At 40.6% G+C, this 22,779-nt stretch overlaps 1 protein-coding gene across 1 annotated transcript in view; it reads left to right on the top strand.

Moving 5' to 3' along the window:
• The window catches only part of LOC106644186 (protein trachealess), a 363,163-nt gene that overhangs the window by 187,180 nt on the left and 153,204 nt on the right, over positions 1–22,779 (top strand). The gene's annotated exons all lie outside the window — the stretch shown is intronic.

A 22,779-nucleotide genomic window follows, 5' to 3' on the forward strand; every position in this document is an offset into this window, starting at 1 on the left:
AAACGCAAGAAAATAAGCGTCAGCTTCTCTCCTTCCTTCCCAAAAAAAATCTAAAGAACAACTACAACTCATGTATAGCAAGACTTTCTTTCAGAGTAAAAAAAGAAAAAGAAAAAAAAAAAAAAAAAGAGCACCGCGATTTCCAAACGCATCATCGCAGATCACAGAGAAGAAGGGGAAAGGTCCGTTGTATTTTAATGGGAGGGGGGGGACTAAATACTTTTGTTTTCCAAATGAGCGTGAGCTTCGGAGTTGCATTTTCGGAGGGTGAGGCTGCACGCCTCTCGATCTTATTACTTCCCTCTACGCTTTCTTCTTTTTTTCTTTTTTTTTTCATGTGCACTTTATTCTATGCTTCTCATTTCTTTTGCTCTCTTCCTTTCTCCTATAAAACTCATTTCGTCCAGATAATATGTGTCGGGGTGAGAGAGCTTTGGTTCAAAGACTTAAAAAAATTGTGCACCTCCCACGCACTTCTTTTCTTATGCCCTATTGGTTCCTACATTAAATTAATTTTTTATTTCTTCTGATACTATAAATATTTGTACTAAAAAAAAAAAAATATTCCTTACTTGCATAGATTTTCATACAGGAATTGTCTAAATAAGATTTTTTGGCAAAAGAAATAGAACTAAAAATGAGTACGTTAGAATTTACAAAAATTGGCATTTCCATTTTAACTATACATGTTACATTGTACACTGTACAATTGATTCAACGAAAAGTTTTAATAGTTCTTTAATAATCTATCTAAGATAAAAGCACCAGATATGCAAAGTTCCTTTTATATGGCCATTCAAAGAGATTCTAAGTATTTTGGTTTGTGGAGAAAAATATAGTGCGTCATATACATGTTTTTACCATCATTCTGATAATCTTTTATTAGACGCGTATAATTTCCAAGGTGTGCACAGTATTGAAGTGATCCAAGGGTATGGGCTGATATTGCAGCTCATCAATAAATTTTTGCTTCCTCACAGAACTGGAGCGCACATTAGTCGATTTTCTGAGATGGGGCGCACAGCATAGAAAAATAGGGGGGGGGGGTAAGCAGGAACGAGAAGCAAGGCGCATCCGATGGATGCTGCTTCTGAAAGGGAAAAAAAGGGCGCGCACACGGGGGCCTTTTAAAAGGCATTTCAAATCAGCGCGTCCCGAAAGAATCCCGTGACGCGGCGGATAAAGGAATTCTGCTTACTCTCTCTTTCCTCCTCCTCTCCTTTTGTACTCCTGTGCTCCTTCTCCTGTTCTTTTCATCTTACCCCCCTTTTTTTTCATTGAGGCATTCGATCACTCCTACGTCGTTCGAAAACCTATCGATGATCCTGCACTGAGACGCAGAACACGAGCAGTAAGTAATGTTGGGCAGTTACAAAAAACGATGTTCTCTAACTGTTGAACCGGTTGTCTTCCGCTTTTTGTCCTTGCCTGTAAAAGGCTGTCACGAAAAATCATTTCATCCCATGGCTCACATCGAAATGTCAATTTTCATTGGACAATGTGCACAAGATACGGTATCCATGAATGCAAATCTTTTTTTCAACTGATAATTAATATTTTTCAATATAATATTTCAAGGGGTTATTTCAAAATCAAATCACCATTTGAAAATTGACAAAACAGAGTGTAAGTTGGTGCGAAACGAAAATCGAAAGCAAAACAACGCCGTCTAGCAGCCCAGAGCCCCGTGAACGTAAGACGTACCCCCTAATCTCCGCCTGGAGCGTTGACGTGGTGACTTTGGACTCAATTTCCGCTAGCTTAGCGCTCGGCTGTACCTTTTGTGCCTCGTGATTTCAATTATCTTGATACGCATTCGATGAACGTTACAAGGAGCTTTGTTATCCGTAAGTGCAGGGTACACTCTGGTCTTGGCTTGGAAAACATACCTTATCTGATTTTGATGGGCACTGGTTTTATGCAGACAATGAGATGAATGAAATTTCGTTCGGATTTTTAATTAACTGCTATTATTCTACAATATTCTATTGTTTTGTACGGCAATTCACATGAGTTATTTCGTAAGTTTACCAATAAATCGCGGTGACGTTCATAAGAAGCTTATTTTGATAGCACTTTATGGTTTATACATTAGCATCTTACTCCTAGAGCTTGATTTTTCCGCAAATATTTAATGCGAACCAGTGTATGAGTATAGCAAGTTATGAATAAGGGGTCATTTATTTTGTAGATTTTGAGTAAATAGTTTATATTAAAAAATAAAAATGTAATTCTACAGTTACTTTTCATCAAAGGTCTGAGCTGTTTTAAATTAATGGCACAACTGGAATGAGAGCTATTGAATATCAATTTATATCTCCATGGGTTACATAATCTGTGGTTTTAGACCTGATGAAACCTACAGAGGTAGTAAAAATTCAAGCTAAAGTTTTTTTAATCGAACCAACTTTCTTCAAATTTCAAGCCGAACCGAACTTTTATTGTTATCTTCGATCGTACCTGAGGATATTTCTTTAAATCTTAGGTAACGAAAATCACCCCTCAAAGTATAATTTATATATGTGTTTTAAAGCCTGTGTTTATTACACTCCTAATTAATTTCGAGACTCACTCTATATTTCTTCGTTGTAAGAAACTTGGAGTTACACTTTATTTTCTCATAGAAATAATGGAACAATTTTGTAGCAACGGTAAAACAATAAACAAAAAACAACTTGAGACTAACAGGTCCGTGGATAGGAAATAAACTAAGCTTGGCTTACCCATGTCAAGATTATTTCGTTCTTTCATTTTGAAGCATCAAAGAGAAGGTTAATCCATACAATTAAATATTTATATTGCGCACCATAAGTAATGAAACAAGCATGGAATGTATAGATTGCAACAAAACATGTAAAGATTGGTACGGCAAAATAATTTTTTCATAGGTCCGCAACTCGAAGGAAGAAATACATCCCATAAATTAGAACCTCGATCGCCGAGCTTGAATCGAAAAAACGCATTGATTATCTTTCGTAGAGCCGCACTCAAGGGCGAGAGAATAAAAAAAAAGAAAACAACAGCAACGCGCGTAGGAGAGAAAGAGTCGAGGGGAGACGTGTGGGTGCACTCACCCCATCGAGTGAAAAAAAAAAGTCCCCCTCGCCCAAGTTTGACCAGGACACTTAGGAGGCAACAATAACCTTCCTAATCCAAGCCATACGCGCTCGTCCGTGCAACATTCATTCCCTCCCTTCCATATTTCTCCTTCGGCCGATGAAAAATGTAAAAATCCGGAAAAACCGTCGGCCCGTGACACTTCAATACATTTTAAATGCGTTCCGGCGCATTTGGACGGCTCTCTCTTTCTATACACGATAAGCGTAACGCCAGCCTTACCTCCTTGTGTGTCTCGCACCACCGTGGCCCCCCTCCCCCCTCGCTCGTGTCACTTCAGAAGAGAACAGAGAAAAAAAGGGAACAAGAGGCTGGCGGGAGTATAAAGGCCTCGCCCATCGCCCCATCCGATATTTTTGCGGCCAGTCTCGTTATTTATCGTCAGATTTATGGAATAAATGAGTGGCGCGAAGCGATTCCCGCAAAAACAGAGGCCACTCTGCCCCTGCCGCCAAGGTTTTTCTTCTCCCCTTCGCCCAGTGAGAAACGTCGAAATGCGCGTTAAAAGGGCGGGGGGCTGAAAAGCATTTTTTTCTTCCTTTTCTCGCTCCAATATTGATGATTGGCTCGAAAATTTAGGGTTTTCTCCGATATGAAGAGGTACATGTGGGCTCGACGCTGGATCTGGGCAAATTGGATTTTGAGACTTTTGTGGGGGGCTCAAACAGAGCACACGTGCTTTGTACACGCTTTCAATAAATGAGTAATGTATCCGAGAAGAAGAAGCTACCATTAGAGTGTTGTAGTTGTAAAAAGCTTGTAGTTTCTGATCGAATCTGGGATTTCAAGATACATAATATGCAAAAAGATAATCCATCACATACACGCAATTATTACCAAAATGCTCAACATTTTATCAGCACCTACGTCTATATGATAAAACTCTTGCGTACTGTACATCAGTTCAGGTTAATGTACAATTAACCCATTGCATCCTTAAATATATTTTTCTACCTCACAACTTACGGAAACGTCTTCTTACCACCAGCTTGCAAAGTATGGTGTAAGACAGAATAATTTACTTGAAAAAATTCATCGGATAAAACAGAAACTGTTAAAAAGACGCAATCGTAAGACTCAATTACGAAATGATCCAGAAGCATACCACAGTTCATTACCCCACATCTTGCCGTCAAGTCAATTGTGCGTTTAGATGTGCCAGGCTAATACCCAAAGTGTCGTGAGCCTTAAAAGCTTCATTAGCCTTAAAATTGCTGCCGCGTTAATTTAGGCATTTCTAGTCAGCATCACCTCGCTTCTCACAGCGATACCAACGGCAGTGGTAGAAGTCCGAATGACGCGCCCCTCCGATCAATCTAAGGAGCCTCACCCACCCGAAGAGAGAGAGGCAGCAAGAATATGGTCTCGAGTCGTCGTGTATGCATAACGAGGGCGAGAAGTTTCTAATCTGCATCGGCAGATTGCTCTGAGAATTGGGCACCAGCTACGCCCGACTTGGCCACCAACTGCCGATCCAACCTCTATCCCACGCGCGTCTTACGTGTAGATACACGGTGTACGTGGCGTGGCTCGTCACGGCCGACTCGATGAATACATTATGTTACTTTAATTGGCCGCTACTCCCTGGGCAATCGAACGCCGAACACTGATGGATAAGTCAAAGAAGCGGGGGCACGGGGGAGAGGATGGAAAAAATACCAGGAGGAGACGAGGGGGAGAGATAAGGAAATCAAGACTTATCTCGGCTGCGGATCGCGCGGCTTCTTATATTAGCTGGTGAGGAAATTAGATTTATATTGAGGCATTACTCGCTGTCGGGGATTCGATGCTATCTCGAGCACAGTGTTCTCATGGCGTGGGTATTCGTTTCGGCTAATGAGTTCGCTTATTGCTTTCGATGCAATTAATTAAGTGGTATGGCATCTTTTTTCTTCTAAGACATCATAAGTTTGAAAATCAATCAGTGGAACTTGAAATGAAATAAAGTTGTTTTTTAATCGATCATGCTGTCGAGGTTTTTGTCAAGATTTGGACGCAGTGAGGAGTTTCAACTTTTCCTTATCTGTACCATTGAAGTTTTAAATTATACAATGGAAAATCAAATTGTGAGTAATCAATTTGTATTCGATCAACTGAATTAAGTAGTTAAAAATATTTCATATCATAAGCATATTGGTGCAGTACAGCGTTGAATACACAGCAATCGTATTTGTAAACAAAACCAGAAAATCATGTTTCCACGATACCATTTTTTGTTTCCATTACTTTCAGAATAGTTTTATTGTGATTGGTATCATTTGCTCTTCTGAAACAATCCAGAATAAATCTTGTTCAATGAAGAATTCGCAGTCTCGTTGGCTAACGTATCTCACATTCAACTGTCTGCAACTGTTTTAGTGATCAAAAAATATAATGCATCATACACAATCCTGTCATCTTTTGTTTAAACAAGCTTTCATTTACTAAAACGTTTACTTTTACAAACTTTTCAAGTACATAAAATTCTTGTTGTAAGTAGAAAAAATCGAAGGCTTTTGTTTCTCCCTCTCAACATCAAATAAGATATACATTCTGTTAAAAACACTGAAGCAGTGAAATGCTCGTAAAAATAAGTATATATGCAGGAAAAATAACTATCTCACGGTATTTTAATTCGTACGAAAAAAAAAATCAAAGAGTACAAAATGAACGTCCAACTCAAATTGAAGCCAAAGTAAGATGAGCCCAATTCCACGAGATATTACAACCATCGTGAGGCTCGCAAAGCACGAGGCTACTTGTGAACCACACTCTCAACTTCGAGAAGTGCGAATAAATGGCAACCATTAAGTAGGGAAGTATAAAAGCTACTTACTCTGACCATTTCTGGTACGTAGCCCGCATCAGCTTGTCTCGTGGCGAGAGCGTATACACTTGACGGGAGGTGCGAGTTCAGAATAACTTCCCTCCCGTACCCGTTCGTTATTTTATAATTGTGCATCTTCGAAGCGCGAAATTACCAATTCGAAGTTCTAGCGGAAAATTTCAGGTTACTTGGCGTGTAATGAGGCTGCCTTTTGAGGAGCACGTGCACCGTTTGTGCGTCCATCAATGCGGTTTTAATTTATTTGGGTTCTTTTCATTTTCGATTAACCTTTGTTTGCCTGACCATCGTAATGCGAGTTTTCAATGCCAACGTGTTACTTTTCAGCTGTATTGAATTACGTACGAGTGTAGGTTCGATCTTGAACGATGCACATCAATGTACCTGCATGAAAATAAGACTACGAGCAGTCAGATATGGCTTTGAAAATATATTATATCTACAACACTACGTGTTGATGAAGAAAAAAAAAGTATAGGGATACATTTATCGGGATTGCCATGAAATCACTTAAAGCAAGAAAATGTAGTCAACGACGAAACAAAGATAATGTATGTTGTTTCAATAGAATGACCCCAAAAAAATATTTCACTTGATTAAAACAATAGGATAAAATCTGACAAAATCAAGCTCTTTGTATGCAGCGTCAATACCATCAGGGGTCTGAATTTCCTATTGAGCGCATGACGGGCTATGTCATAAAAGGAGTCCAAACAACGCTTACTGTTGCATCACACCCTTAAGCAATGATCTTTGGATAAGAATTAATAAGCCATTTCCAGAAAAGTACGGAGCCAATAATACACTCACAGAAATCCAGGCCACACTCGATGCGAGGATAAAAAACGAATAAAAGCTATATGAAAACGTCCAGAAAAGCACTTTTCCTTCATCGATTTTTTCATGCGTCCATACAAAAGTGCAAATCAGAGTGGAAAAGTGCACAAAAAAGAGGGAAATGAGAAACGTATAGCCGTAGACGAGGAGTAATCTACCGCCCTAGCCAAGGGATTACCAGGCGCGTCATGAGCCCGAGTTATGTCGTGTACAGGGGGGAGGAAAGTTTTTACGGCATTTTTATACCGTCTATGCGCGTGGACCTCGGCCGTTGCATTGTAATAAGATGACGCGCTCGTCTTTTTACGCGCTCGGTCGCTTTAACAAATTAAAGAATTGCCAACCATCGTCGGCTTGCGAGTGCACCTATTGTGCGTCGAGTCTGGAATTGCGCAAATAAGTACATGAACGATTGCACAGAAAGACTTGTATTGTTTAGATTGAAAACCTTTTTAAAAAGTCTGTATTTATAATATAATACATGTTAAAACAACGTTTTATTTATACATATAAAGTCAATGTAACATCCTCTTTGCTCAGTTTAGGTTTTGAAAATATTTTTTTTTATGTATGACAGGAAAATACTTGTCTTTACTTGTACTTTTCTCGGAAAAAAAACTAAACTATGTCAATAGAGATATTCAGAGTGGATAGTTAAGTAAAGACAAATAAATTTGAAATAAAATTTATACCTTTTTCGATGAAATATTGTATCGTAAAAAAAATCAAGAGCACTTATCCCAGTGAAATAGATGGTAACATTTCTAAAAGGAGCTAGATCAAGTTCTTAAACATTAGTGAAACCAAAGCCTATAGGCTATTCATTAAAATGGTCCAAATCCGGTCAATGTTAATGAAAATTAGTATTTGGATTTATAAGGTCTTTGTAAATTTAACTGCCTTATGTACTTACTTATCAAATACGATTAATTTAAGTCTTTAAATTTTTTTGTTACCCAATTTTGAGTCAAAAATTCTTAAAGTTGTGTAACATTGTAATCAACTGTAGACGAGATAACTTGGAGCGTCATTGAGAAAATGATCATGTCTTGATCAATGCAATGTGTGATAGTTGTTACACAGCGATGTAAATACAATTTATGCCATTTTTATCTCTGCTAACTCATCTTTAACCAAATACAAAAAAAAACGTCTAAAAATATTGGTGACGATGTTCCATTATATTTGGGTATAAAATGTCTATTTGCCAGAAAACTTCTTTCGTGCCTCTAGTACACTTGGTGTACATTATGTAGCAAAGTTGAACACAACTAGTATTCAGCACATAATAATCATGATTATTATTGTATTACACAACTTAAAGATTATTTACCGTTGCTGGTAATAGACATGAGGGGGCCAAAAAATATGTGTAGACTCTTCAAGTATACGTAAATGAAAAGAGCCATCTTACGAGACTCTGCGCACTGAGTTTGGTTGCTTTGTATTTACTTTGCACACTTGTATCTTCACATAATCGCACAAAAATGGGTGAAAGATGTAATCTTTGCGGATTGAGTGTTTAAAAAATAGTGCTCTGTAGATACGACGAAATTCAAATTTTTTGGACCACGTTTTTCATGGACTTTCTCATGTACCCTGCAAAGCCTCTGAATCTTTAACCATGGATGTCCTTGGGGGGACTAGATGCATAGACTTCTGTGGTTGGCTGTTCCGCTTCTTATTTTCCCTTCATTCCACGCGTATTCTCCTACTTCTGTCGCGAAAGAATAAAGAACGTTATTTATTCGTTCGTTCATTTCTTTTATTCCTTCCTTTTTTTTCCTTTCCCGGTCGTGCTCGTGCTTTTACGTAGCTCCGGGAAAATATGGACCGGGCACTCGGCGACCTCTTATGCTCGCAAGCTCTTAATAATTGAGTGCGAGATAACTCCATAAATTTGTCCCAGTGTTAAGTGCAACACAGGGTACGTAGTACGTACAACATCGGGCGATTGTCTTTGTATGGGAGCCTTGAAGTGTTAAGAATTTAACAAAATTTCTAAAAACATTTTTGGAAATCATACTAAAAAGAAGATCATTATCAAGATGTTTTGTACGTAGAAAGTGTTTTTCGTGCATTGGAACTCGATTATCATCAAAACAAAGATCCAATGTGAAACATCACGTCTCAGTCAAGGCAGTTAAATTGATAATATGATTACGGACGTTTGGGCTTGAGTAGATGTAAATCTTGTCAGCGGCGCATCGAGGACAGTGAGAACGGGAGACAAGACGAGGAATAACATCATTTTCAATTACCCACGAGACACACGTCTAACATCAGGGCGCGAGGCATCTCCGATGATTAAATGACGTAGTTCATTAACTGGCTCAAGTGACTCTTGCACCGCTGCCACATGGGACAAGCAAGTGTTGGTTGGAAAATTTAAAAACCTTTATTCCCTCCGCTCATGTGATTTAAGCTAATTTTACAGGTACTTTTGGAATCACTCAACCAAAGAAGAAATAATTGTTTTTCTAAAAGTACTTGATAAGTTGAACTCAAACGACTTATAATTTTCAATAATTTTTAATAATAAACCAACAATTGTATCTAGTCTCAACTTGAATTAAATACTTACAATCTCCTTGTCCCACTACATTTTTGAAAAGAACAAACGAATCGAATAATGTTACTCAAGATTACTCGTATTTTGATGTTGTAAAGTTTCCCAAACTTTCTCGATTCTGAGTTTTCATGAAAATAACCTTGTGGGATGCCATTCTTCGATTGAAACAAATGTACCAACATGATAACCGCTGTCCAATGATACTTCAAGTCCCAGCACGCTAAAAAATCTAAAGACACGAAATCTTTTTATTCATAGATAAAGAATATTCAAGAAATATTCTTAGTGATTTCCTTGTATTCCTTTATATCATCCTACCAGCCAGTCGATGGGAAATTCATAAGCGCACTTTTGCCAAATCTGGCAACGATCCTGGAATGAAAAAATTGGACGTTTGCATCCACTTCACCCACCAAAAGTAGCATCAACGATAGTTTTCCCACCAAAAGTCGGGAGACGCCGCGATTCTTTGTCCAAAGTAATCAGTCCAAACCACTAAACTCCACACCATTGACGGAACTTCACGCCCATGCAATTAAACCAAACACGCGTAAATATAACACAGCAGTGAAATCCGAGCAGCATAAAGCATACCTATATTAGTTAGCGACGGTTCAAGCCCGGCAAGCCAGTCCATCGGCTGTCGAACAGGTGCGCGCCATTGTGAAACATCGCGATCGCCGCTTAATTGCGCGGCTCGCCTGGAATGCCCTGCACGAGCAGTCCATACCCGCGGAACGTCGAACGCGCTAAACCTCGCGCGGAGGCAATTTACGCATCTCGAAGCGTCACGTTTTTTCCCCCGCGAACGCGTACACTCCGACGTGTGTTATCCTCGCGGACAAAATCAAAACGCGATAAATCAGCCAAGCTACCCCGGGCAAATTGACGTTTCGAGGAAAGGGAAAAACAAATGCCACGCGTTACGCACCTCGTGTTGGGGAGGGGGAAGACAGAAGTCACCGCGACGACAGCGCGATGCGTGCGCGAAAAAAGAAAGCCGAGAGCACACAAGAGCGTGACGAGGGGAGGGGCAAGCATATACGCTTGATTGATAGATTTGACTTTGATGGGCATGATTTATTTATCCTCGAGCTTGCGCAGCTCGTCCAGCGCTGTTTGCTCTTTCCACAAAACAACGATACCCTGCACTTCGTGAAAGCTCTCAAACGGGCGATGCACTCGTGTGGCGGTAATTAACCCGTCGCGCGATACTAGTAACTATAGTGAGAGCGTACATAGATGATAAATAGCAGTGAAGATCGGCCGAAGCGCAGAGCAAACATCTTACGGCTGGGATTCAAGTGTCGAGAGGAGGAAATGAGCCGTCGTAGGTGCGGGGATTGACGCGATGGACCAAGGAAAGTGCACTGGTGTGGGTGTAGAAGATACATCCATACACAGGGGTCTCTGCGGGCGACTCGTTACACCAGGCGTAGCTAGGACAAATAGAGTGGCCAGAGCCGAGGCTGGCTGACGCCGAGCGAGGCTGACAGTAATGGCAACTTTCGCTCGCGTGCCCGTACACACATGGGACAAACGAGACGAGAGAGACCGTCTTCTTGGCGTCACAGTCGAATGGACGAGCGGAACAAACGTGTGTTTGCGTACTTGCGAGGAGGGGAGGATGGGGTTGGAGGAATTAAATCAGCTCGTATAGCTTACTCGATGGGTCGCTCGCCCATAAATACGCTGCCTAAGGATGGGAGGGGGAAAAAAAGGCTTCGCTGTGATTGCGCTGGAGAGAGAAATGCAGAGGTATTTATCGACGAATAGAGATTGACGGATAGGACGGAAATTATCATTTATCCCCGTGCCGGTGTGGTGTGTGAGAAAAGCCCTCCGGCTGACGACTGGTTTCTTTTTTTTGCTGCTCCGTGTCTCTGTGTTGCGTTTATTATATCAACAACAATATGGCCCGAGGAGAGGTTTGAAAAAAACTTGGCTCGATCGCTTAGCGACTGTGCGATCGTTGCCCGCACGCAGGACTGCGGAGGGATTTTTCCAGAGAGATGTGTGCAAGGAGCCGGGCTCTAATTAATTGGACTCGTGCTGCGTATCATTTTTAGTTGCGGGCATAAAAACGGTGTGGCATATTAGTGGTTCTATTGACTTTGCCGTATTTATTCCACTCCCTTTTTTCTGATCTAGAAAAACCGCTCGAATCGTCGTATATGATCGATGTGACAAATGTTGGCTTGGTCGCTTTGTTTTTTTTTTTTTTTTTTTTTTTTCTACAAAGTACAATTAGTTGATATTCAATTAAACACGACCCAGTACTGTTTTCTCAATGGAACGTTCTTATATAGTGAAGCTACAATGTCCGACATCAAAAGTCATCTCCAGTTTGTCATTCGAGTCGAAATGGTGTTCTTGAGGAAAAATCGATAAATTTACCAATTCCTTGGCACACCAAAAATTGAGCTCGGCAATAAAAAAAAAGAGGAGAAGAAAAAACATGTTGATCCACTGGCATCGACTGTTGCCGGACTTGGAAGGGTCGCAAGTTTCCAAACTCGCAAGGAGGGACGCGCCGGAGAGCAGCTTAGGTACCGCGGATATTACTCCCCGAGTGGCCGCAAAACGAAGTTTGATCAAATTCCATGTACGCCGGACATAAAACTGACCTCCAGCCCGTGCGAGAAGGGGTCGGCATATATGTGCGCCCGGCACACCTCAACGTGAAGGAACGCTCCTCCTCCTCCTTGGTCTCCGGGCAGCTTTATGAGTCCCCGATAAATGATTCATCCCCTACTTGCGATACACCTCGCCGTGTACACGTGGGTACAGGCGCTGGACCGCAGTGTGGCTTCCATTATCATAATTATGGCCACAGAGGGGGGGAGGCGTCTCCCGAACTATTCCCTCAAGCTGCTCTACGTGTTTTTGTTGCGGTTGTTGTTGCTCGGACATGGGGGATGGGTGGGGAGGCCATAGAAGCGTAATGCAGGCCAAATGTACGTTTCGAGGACTGGATGATGGTGATGGAGGCCATCGACGCTGCTGATGGACTCTGGGGGCTCTCTTTCTCTCGCTCCTTGCGTTTTATGGCTCCTCTCGACTTTATATGCCTTTCTGGTGAACTATTGGGCTTGGCTTTTGAGTTTCGATACCAGGGACCGTGGTTAATAATTTTGCTCGCAATTTCAGTCTGACCCTTCAGTCATTCTGGCACTCGATTAAACGGGGTCACGTCAGTTTGGTTCTTCTTTTTTTTTTTACATAACAGGATTACATAAATCAATACATTTTTAACTTAGAGAAAGTTAAAAACAATTAATTTTCTTAATTAATATGCCAATTGAGCTTATTCGGAATCATTAAGAATTAAGCGGGCGAAAAAGAGTAACAGCAAAGCCCAGCAGTACCAAAAGGATTTTCATCAAAAAATTAAAATGTACTCATTCAGATAAGATAATAAGAGTTGAAAATATGAATAAAATCTCAAAAGGGGAGTCTATGGCTGCCTATGTAACTACGAGTTGTAAATCGTACGTAAAGAAAAATCACAGGTATGGATATCATTTTCCAATATTGATGTCAATTTCAAGATTGGTCCCTTCTTGCTGGAATCAATACAAAACGGAAATTCCAATTCGAAAAAAGGAGTTGTAAGATCAAAATGAGAAAACCTCAGCATTTAATTACTTCGAACATAGCTTCGTTATAAAAAAAATCGGATATTTAATGTATTGATAACTTAGCTCGCCAAGTGAAATAAAAGCGCACCATCCATGGGCATACAGTACTCAATCCATAAATATAAAAAAAAAAGAAGAAGAAAAGAACAAGGGCCGATGAGGGACCAAGTCCACCCTTCGAATAGAAGCTCTAAATGGCGCAATACATACGTATAAAAACACGGATAAAGGAGGGGACTGCGCGGCAGTATTTGATGTGGTATATTGTTTTCAATAAAGCATCACATCAATCAGACTTTGCGCTAGCCACAGCCGCAGAGAGCGAGTAGCGCAATGTGTCCGAAATGCGTCGAGTTCGAGAGAGAGAGAGAGAGAGAGTACCGTTCTAGGGATCGCCAGAACTGACCATCTTTTTTGCATAATGATCCCATGTGCGCTTAGATCTCTGTTTCCCTAATGTATGAAAGTAAGGTTCAAGACTGCGGCTCTGTCTCTCTCCCTCTCAAAGTTGAATTTGTGGGTTTCAGGTGCATATACAATATGTATAGCTAAAGAGGGATCTCAAGACCACTTCGGCCAGATGGAACGGTAACGGTTATACCTCCGTAACTGCGTCTACCGGTACATGGCACGGACACGGATGTAATGAGGGCAGTTTTGTTTCGTGCAATCGAGAAAAGTTTTATTCGAATGTACATGTGTACGCGGAATTGGTGCAACTGCTGCAATTGACAACTTCTGTCAGTGTATATATTGAGGTTGATGGGTCTTCTTTTTGAGTTTACCGCTAAACACAGCTAGGGTATACTAAAAGCTTGGATCTCTCTCATAAGTCGAAAAATAATTTAGAAAATTGTAAAAGAGCGTTACGGTAATGACGCACTAGTCATCACCGTAACGGTCCCATTTTGCGATTGTGAAGCCCGAAGTCGAAATTTTTGCGAACATCTTTTTGTTTTCTACCCTAGATGCTTTCCTACACTATAGTCATCAAGTAAATAATTTCAAATCCCTCCAAGATTAGGGGCGTTGTGGTAATAATCGCTTATTTAACCGGGAAAATGCTCTGTGTTTGCGACAACAGTATAAAAAGCCATAATCAAATTAACGGTATTCTCGTACACATCAGAATACAAAACAATTAATTTTAAGTGTCTAGAAATAAATCAGTTGGTCAAATTGAATCATTTGTGACACACAATTTAAAAGTGTAAAAAATAGGTTCCACGAATAAAACGTCCCATACTTAAAGAAAACAATTTGTTTGCCAGTTGTAAACTATTAAAAAAGGTGTTTGACCACAAACTTTTAAATAGTGCATCGTCAAAAAATAAAAAAAATCAAAGTCTAAGTGCTAGAAGCCACAGAAAATAAAATTTTAAAATGCTTCTCGTTACGGTAATGACATTTTGGCCTGTTTTTTCAATCTTACGGCCACGCAAAACATTTTTTCGATCTCCATAACGTATTTAGAAAAAATTGACTAAAGTACACCGTTTAAAGAAAATTCTGACCAGAAATAATTCAATCCATCGTTTTTAAACATAGGCTTCATGGAATGTCGCAGTTTTTGTGAAATGGCCCATGTGTACGAAGTGATACACCAAGTAAAATTTTTAACTTGTTTAATATTGTCGTTGGCAGTTTCGAAAGTATAAAATATATGTAGCATGACTAGTCTAATAAGGCATGTCTTTGCAACGCACTGCATACCTAACGATAATTTAGTCCACTATAACCCAACAATAAAAGTCGATGATACGCCACATGGAGTGTTAACGAAGCGTTATGCTCCATAAAATGTGTGTGCTCTGACCTTTCGTACGTGTACAACGATACGCGTATGTATATAAAAACGAGAAATCACAGGTACACCAAGTATACAGACATTGGATGAAAAGGCAAAACAAAAACGAAAAACCCTAATAACGGTAGTAAATTGCAAATTATGTTCGGCTAATTGATGTCTTCGGAAATTACAGACGATGTGGTGGTTCCAAGCACTAAGAGAGTACAAGATAGAGAGAGAGAGAGAAAGGAGGACGAAAGAAAAAACGATGGAAGCGAATAAAAATGAAAAAAACGAGAAAGAAAGAGGAGCACGAGATGAGAGGGGAGGGAGGAGCACATACCGTGGCACAGTAGGCTTGCGCGTAATTTAAATGTCAAAGGAAATTGTTTGATTATTTACTATGCAAATGAAATTGTTTAAGACGCAGCCCGAACGCCGTACCGCGGGAGGTGGAGAGGGTCTCCGGGATAATTCCACCGCGTTAATTGGATCAAGAAGTCGCATTGAGGAGCGATCTCTTCGCGAGCGCCTCCCTCCTCTTGTCCTCAATTACGTCTCTCGGGATTCCCTGAGCTATGAATATATACGTGTCCCAATAATTTTGCTCGCAGGCGATAGCTCTCTTTTTTTGGGCGTGTCAGTTCATGCATGCAATCTCTCTACCTTTGATAGTGCGTCGGTAGAATGGTTGCGTCAATACTTTCAATGGTAAGACGGAAGAAAAAAAATTGTATTATTCATCCCCAAACATCTTCACTTCCAAATCATTTTCTGGATAAGACTATGTATTGTCACCTTAATTCTCTTGATACATTTATGAGAGATATAACCAAAATGCTCTTAAATAGTATCCATAGATCGGGTAATAGTAGTACCAAGTATCACGTTCCATTTTGCACTGCAACAACCACCCAAAAATGAGACACTGTGTATCTCAAATGGATCATGCATCACTCGAGCCATAAAATTAAACGACACTATGGGAAATCATCTTGAATTAAAGCGAGAGCACAACAAGGGCCGGCGAAGGCTTGCGAACAAAGTTGTGACACTCATCATCCTAAGACATCTCTCGGCGTCTCTTGACAGTACAGTCCGGGCCACACGCGTACGGTGCAAGCGCAAGCCGGGCAATCTTGTCCAACATTATTCCAACTAAACTGTCATAAATGGGAGGAAATGAAAAGAGCTGCTTAATAGCTTGCGCATGCAAATCCACGAGGTGGCAGATTGGAGAGCCGGAGGGGACCGGAGAGACGATAGCGGCGGAAGTGCTGAAAACGGGGTGGGGGTCGGGCACGTCAGGCAGCTCTCTTTCGTGGCTCTTTGCCCGCCCTTGGGGAGAATGAAGAGCTAACAAGAAACTCGGCTCGAAAGGATTAGGCTCCCGTGGCACGAGACGATGATCTCCGAGTGGGCTTTCGGAGTGCTTTGAAAAATTGCGCCTCGTCCTGTTGTTTTCATTGCACGGCTTCGGCTTACGCTGAGATCAGAACATTGGGGTGAAATGTCATTACGAGCTAGGAATCGGGGATGTGCGAGAATGTCATCTTGTGAGCTTCTGCAATTTTTTTCCACCAAACACGCGCTTACTATTGCCACTGTAAAAAGTAATGAAGATTCCAATTACAATTAATCGCTTAGTGGTAGGTAAAAACTAATAATCACCTTTTCCGATGAAAAAACACGATTCCTCTTCTGGTGGGGCAGATGTGGAAACTCACGTCTTCGTAATAATAATATTCATGGAGGCATTACCGCCGGCTCGGCACTCTCTTTCGTCGCCCAGCTCGACTCGCTGATTAATGTCCCAACGTTCCAATAACCCTCGCATCCAGGGAGCGCAGCTTGCCACGCGTGAATGGAGCTCTCACGTTTATACGCGGAGCGTTCCTGCCGGCTCCTTCTGAGTGGGTTCTTTGCCTTTATCGCGATCGAGGAGAGTCCTTACGCTGTACTCCCATTTCTGTGCTCGGCGAAATGGCCCTTTCTCCGCTTGCGCGCCTCCGAGGAGCGGATCAGCTATGCCGATGGATATTCAAGGGCCATTTTCAATATCTTGATGTCTTTGCTCTCGTTTCACCTCCCCCCTTCTTCTCCGGTGATTCAGAATCGCGCTAAAAATCCCGGCGTCAAATCATCAGACGCCGACTATTGTGGGGATTTTTCTTTTTTCTTGCTGCTCTTTGAGAATACTCCCTTTTTTTCTTACTGAGCAGAAAAAGTCCCCGTGTACAATAGATGCACAGTTCCGCTGGTCTGTATTAAACTTCAATAACATCGAAGCACAAACGCAGGCAGCTTCTCAAATATTACAAATTACAACTGGAAACTATATTGCGATCGTCATATTTTAATAAAAAGTGATATTGCTTTCAGTTGAAAGTATTAAAATCTTGCGTCACTTGAAAATTATTTCAATTTTTTAATAATTCAAACGTAAGGTTTTTTACACAGTTGATACGTTTTTGGTGCAAGAAATCTGGTGGATATAATTTGTTTTCCAATTGATAGTTGTAACAGCTTCTTGTGTACATATCATATCGATAGTTTTCTATGGATTATTTATGTAGAATATTTTTTCTAAGATGAAAGAACTTGTTGAGTGTTATTATTTCTTGAAAATATTACTGAATGATGTACTATCGTAAACTCACTCAGGGTAGACTATTAATATGGATGATTCGTCTGGATTATATGCATGGATTGTTGATAGTTAATTTTGTGAAACGGAAAAAATAAACATGATTGTAAAAAAGTGCAGAATCATTAGTGAATTATTGGAAAAATATTTCTTATAATTAAATCATTTGAATTATTTCTGACAGTTGCGTATAATACAAAGTTTTGAAGGAATCTGGATCTGAATAAAAGACTTCATAGCAGAGTACGACTGAATTTTAATCAAGTATCGAGTGTGAATCTAGACCTCAACATATATGTATAGAAACTACGATACTTTCCATCAGACTCGTATTCTTATATCCCTGCTCACCAATCACTCCCGAACACCACAAGTACCCCAGCTTATAACATACGCTTCCACTGAGCACACACTCGCAACCTGCCTTGCATAGCGAAAAAAAAGAGAGAGACCCCACTTTGAGCATATGCTAATTCAAATCGAGCGAGGAGCCGGCATGAGCGCAGCAAGCGCGTGCAGCCCAAAAGTAACAGCAGCGCCCACCCGTGCAATATTTACAACTCATTCTCAATATTTCAAGCGGACCCGGGGCGCATTGCCTTATTTATGGACCGCGGCTTATGAATAACTCCAGCAAAGCGTCCCGCCACGCGCTCCCTTCCTCCTCCCCCTCTTTCTCACGGAGCGACTCCTTTTCTTAAGTGGGATTTATCGCGGGCGCTTTTCCAACCATTTCCCGCGGTCCTCTGTTCCCCGACCGTTTGTCCCACCCCCAACCCTCCACCATTTCAAAGAGCAACTTTGAGTCAATGGAGGTGTCCACAGCTAATTGTTTTCTTTAATTCGTTGTATACGTATACTGTAGACGTGCAGTACAAAAACGAAGAGTCTCGACACTTGCAAATGCGATTAAGGAAAGCCGAGCTGCGATTGATACTTTCAATGGCGATATTCCGATTGCCAGCTCCCTCTTTCGCACTTTGAAGTCACTCTGGTCCTTTTTTCCCGGTCTCCACTACCGGCGCGTATACGTATAAAGATGGCAAGTGCAATTAATTAGCCTCCCCTCGACTCCCAACGCCTTACATCGGCCGTTCGGCAATTAAGCGCGCAATTATAGAATTTTGGGGCGTGGCCAAGCGCTGCTTCGATATTTACGATATCGAGCGATGTAGGAAAAGAGAGGGAGGGAGCTGAAGTTGAAGGTGCCCGCGAAGAGTAAACGAAGAGGAAAAAAAAGAAAAAAAAAAACACGATACGTGTTAATCCACACCCGCGGGATGTTACAGAAAATGCGCGGGAAAATAAAAAGCGAGAAGGAGAAAATCGAGGGCGTGGGGAATAATGTATATATGCATGAGTAGGAGGAATCGAAGGAGCCCGAGTGCCACCGCTCCCTTATTGCAACGTTTTTAATTACAGTGAAATGGCGCGAAATTTTTTGTTCTCCCCCCAACGTTGCCTCAATTCTTCGTCTTCGCAACCCCCCTCCCTCGATTCTCTCTCCTAATTAAACGTTGGCGAGGCACGCCGAGTCCCCTGTATATACACCGGCGAGACTTTTATTTTCCGCTCCGCCAGAGAGTTATCGGACCTCGTATTTTTGTTGCTATCATTGCAGAACGAGGGGGAGGGGGGGTGGGACGATCGGCCGATATCGAGAATTTTCTTACCCCCCCGCTTGGGACCTCCTATCTTGGGTCGAGAGCCGTTTTACATTTCGTGTTTGTTCAACTGGATATTTATGGCTTCGTTACCTCACGCTTGTAATACCAATGTTTTCGAATGAATTTTCTTGATGATTTTTCTTTCCCCTCCCCCCCCCCGCTTGTCTTACACGAGCTTCGGTTCGTTAACGCAGCTGGGTGATTTATTTTTATCTGTTCCTTAATAGAGTTACGGTTACGTTAATAGTTTACATCGGCAATATTTTCATTTAACATACCAATGAAATTAATATGAGCTTTTCATGATGCCTCAATCAAACAGCTTTTGATATCCATACCATTTTTTCTTCAGGTTAAAAAAAAAAAAAAAAAAAAAACAAGTTAGTGACAACAAACGATTTTTATACGTAATAGCTAGCAGTTTTATTTCGGGAAAAATGACGCAAAATCTGATTTCAAAAGATAATTTAGTCCTGGTGGTGATATGATTCACGTCCTATCTGAAATCAGGAAGGTCATCCCCCAAAGCGTCTCTCTCGTTTCTGCTCCGATCTTTTGTCGGTCCTACCAAAAAACACAAGCCGATTCTCGCGATTCCAACAGGTAGACACTGCCAGACTGAAAAAGTTGCACACACCTGTGGCTTTCACTTCTACTTACGTATACATGTGTACACGCACATTCACACCAAAATACCGGCTTGTGGTGGCTGCTGCTTCTCTTTCGAAGTGCAGTTCCGCCGATTTCCGAGAAACCTTTCGATGCTCGTGTCTTGCGTTATGATGTAGCGGTTCGTGTAAAAACGATAAAGGCGTCGCGATCAAACTTTGTATTACACGTATACATCATTTTTTTGTGGTTTCATCATTAAAAGCTATAATAACAATCATCATGAATCATGAAATCTTTATGATAAAACTTGCTGACATTGTTGAAAATATAATTTTTGTGTTTTTGAGAATTCATCCCGTGTAGCGATAATTTTGCACGTAAACGATATTATAAATTGAAAAAATTTTTAAGGTTGCAATAAATTTAAATTAAATTTATGGTCTTACAAGAAGAAAAGTTTTTATGATTTCTACACTCCTTTCCTGTATTTACTCTTTTATAATTACCAAGCATGTTGTACTTTATCTTTATTACTGTCCAATATTATTTTTCTTATCTAAAGCACAATGTTTTGGCCTTGATATTAAAATTTTTTTCTCACCCTCGTTTTCTTCTTTAAATAATGACGCTGCCTACTACTGATCCAAGACATTGCACCATTCGAACAAAGCACCTCGGTACATGGTGAGAAAATATATATTATATGAGTTACTCGTTTGAAAAAGTAATAAGAATACGTTTTTAGAAACATTTAAGGACCACAATCCACTCAGTCTCTTAATAGATTGGCACACACCATTAAAAGTTCCTCGTAGGGGATTATCTGTAATGTAATTATGCTCATTAAAACGTGGTGCATTTCAGTAACTCCTACAACTCGAAGGATGAAGAAAACGAAGCAAACACCCTTCGTAAAATTGTTTGATCTCGCCATAATAAAAGTACATATATTATGCACTTAGTCTCACATTCACAACAATTACACAGATAATAGGCATACTTCCAGCACTTGAACGCCACTCTCCTAAAGTGCTCCAAAGAAGTGCTCTCCACCTCGAGTGGAACTTTCGAGGTGCTCCCCAAAAACCAGTCAGTTGGAGAATTTATTTTTCCACTCCCTTCCTTTTCAGTATATCCTTCAGAGACGCAAGCTTACGCTCATCTTGAGACTCAACTTCAAGATCTTCCTCACTCACTCATTCCTTTTCCCTCTCCTATCTCCAGAAGTTGTTTGACGAGCATTGCCGAAGAGGTCAATATTTGATCTGCCCCGTGGCCTACGAACTCCAAGGACTATATAGCTGCGCACACAATCATCGACGGACCCATGCGGTGCTTGGGAAGAGAAATAGCACAGGCAACGAAACAAGATAAAGATATCGAAGGCAATATTTATGCGGAATATCACAAGCTGGATCCTAGAGTTTGTCTCGGTTATATACCAAATGGACAAGTGAACTGCACCAAATAATGGATTATGCTTCTCTTGACGACTTCAATAATTATAGACGTATCTATGATACTTGAATTTCAAGTGGACAGTAAAAAGTAAATGATCTATACGTGGCCATAAATGGGAAATGACATTGAATGAGACAAATCATGACCAAGTAGGAGTATCCTTATAAATAGAACAGCAGTAGTAGTTGAAATTGGCTTGTGATTGAGAGATTACGATCTGAAAGGAAAAGCTTAGTACCCATCACGACATTGATGTTTCAATAAACGGCAACTATTTCAAAGCCATCACTCGAACGCATGCAATAGCCAAAGCAAAAGGGCTAATGGAGTCAACGTGAGAAAACAAAGTACCAAAAAGACAAAAAAAAAGAGTCGCGGTAAGGTTTATCTTAAATTTATTCTCGACACGCGTATGTATAAATTCGTAATGTGCAATAAGTCTAGTTCACGCAAGTCGCGTGCCAGTACCGCCAATTTTCCCTTTCCCTAAACACCAACGCGGAATATGAGCGAACGGGCATAAAACCAGCCACGGGTTTACGAGCTCATATAAGCGCTTTCAGCGCACCCCACGACTTTACTCTTTTATTGCAAATAACGTACACATGCACTGTTACATGTATATGCTTTTTTTACACTTTATGGACGTTTTCCATCTTTAAACAGTGAGGTTTCAAAGGAAAGCTTCGAGATCTTTTGTATTGTAAGCCACTATTTTGTGTAGCCGTATGTTTTCGCGGTGGTGAATTTTCAAGTGGTAGTTTGGATCTTTTTTTTCAAGGGATCGTTAGTTTCTATGTATTAGAATTTACACTCAACGCAACCGGGATACGTACTCGAAATTTTTAAATGACCACATATTTAAAGTAACAATCTTGCCATAAAATCGTGATTTTATTTCAAAACGCATTGTTAGTGGGTTTTTAAAAAGTTGATATGAACTTCCATAAATTTAAAGTATGTCCACGTGTAACAACAAACCAGCTGTACTTTATAGAGCATCAAAGTAAGCACTATTGTAAAATCTTTAACGTCATCTTTATAGTGCAAGACTAAGTTCTAATCGAAAATACAGGATCCATCCCCTAGAGTGATCGATGGCTTAGTCATAAGAAATCGACGAAAATTTTCAACAGTTTTTTCTCGAGCTTTTTCATTGGAAAAAGTACTCATAATGCCCAAAGTGTTGCTACTCATTCCAATTTTTAGGGTTATTGTTTTTTTTCCGGTATTTTCTGGACTCAGAAGACTAATCCCTTTCCGGATGGGTCTACAGCATGCATGTCTAGCTAGGTTGAGCTAGATCACTACGTTTCTGCTGGCAGCAATAATTCTCCAATGAGAGTAACTAGCAACTTGTCATCCCTATCAAAAGTCGGATCATGCATAAAAACGACCAAATTAATTCTTTGATTTTTCGGCTGGACATCTTTGACTCCTCTCTTTTCTCTTCTCTATTGTTTCCTGCCTCAAAGGACTAAGCCTTCGTGGTTAAACAAAGAGGTAACTTTTAAAAGAGCACCTCTATTCTCCTATTAGAATAAAAAAAAGGTGGGCGTAAAAAAATGTAATCTTCCATCATAACGATGTCGTTCGTGTAGAACTACATAGA

This window comes from Copidosoma floridanum, unplaced genomic scaffold, assembly GCF_036245765.1.
Source record: "Copidosoma floridanum isolate Cflo_tuat_1 unplaced genomic scaffold, Cflo_Japanese_pri ptg000029l, whole genome shotgun sequence".
NCBI classification, from domain to species: domain Eukaryota; kingdom Metazoa; phylum Arthropoda; class Insecta; order Hymenoptera; family Encyrtidae; genus Copidosoma; species Copidosoma floridanum.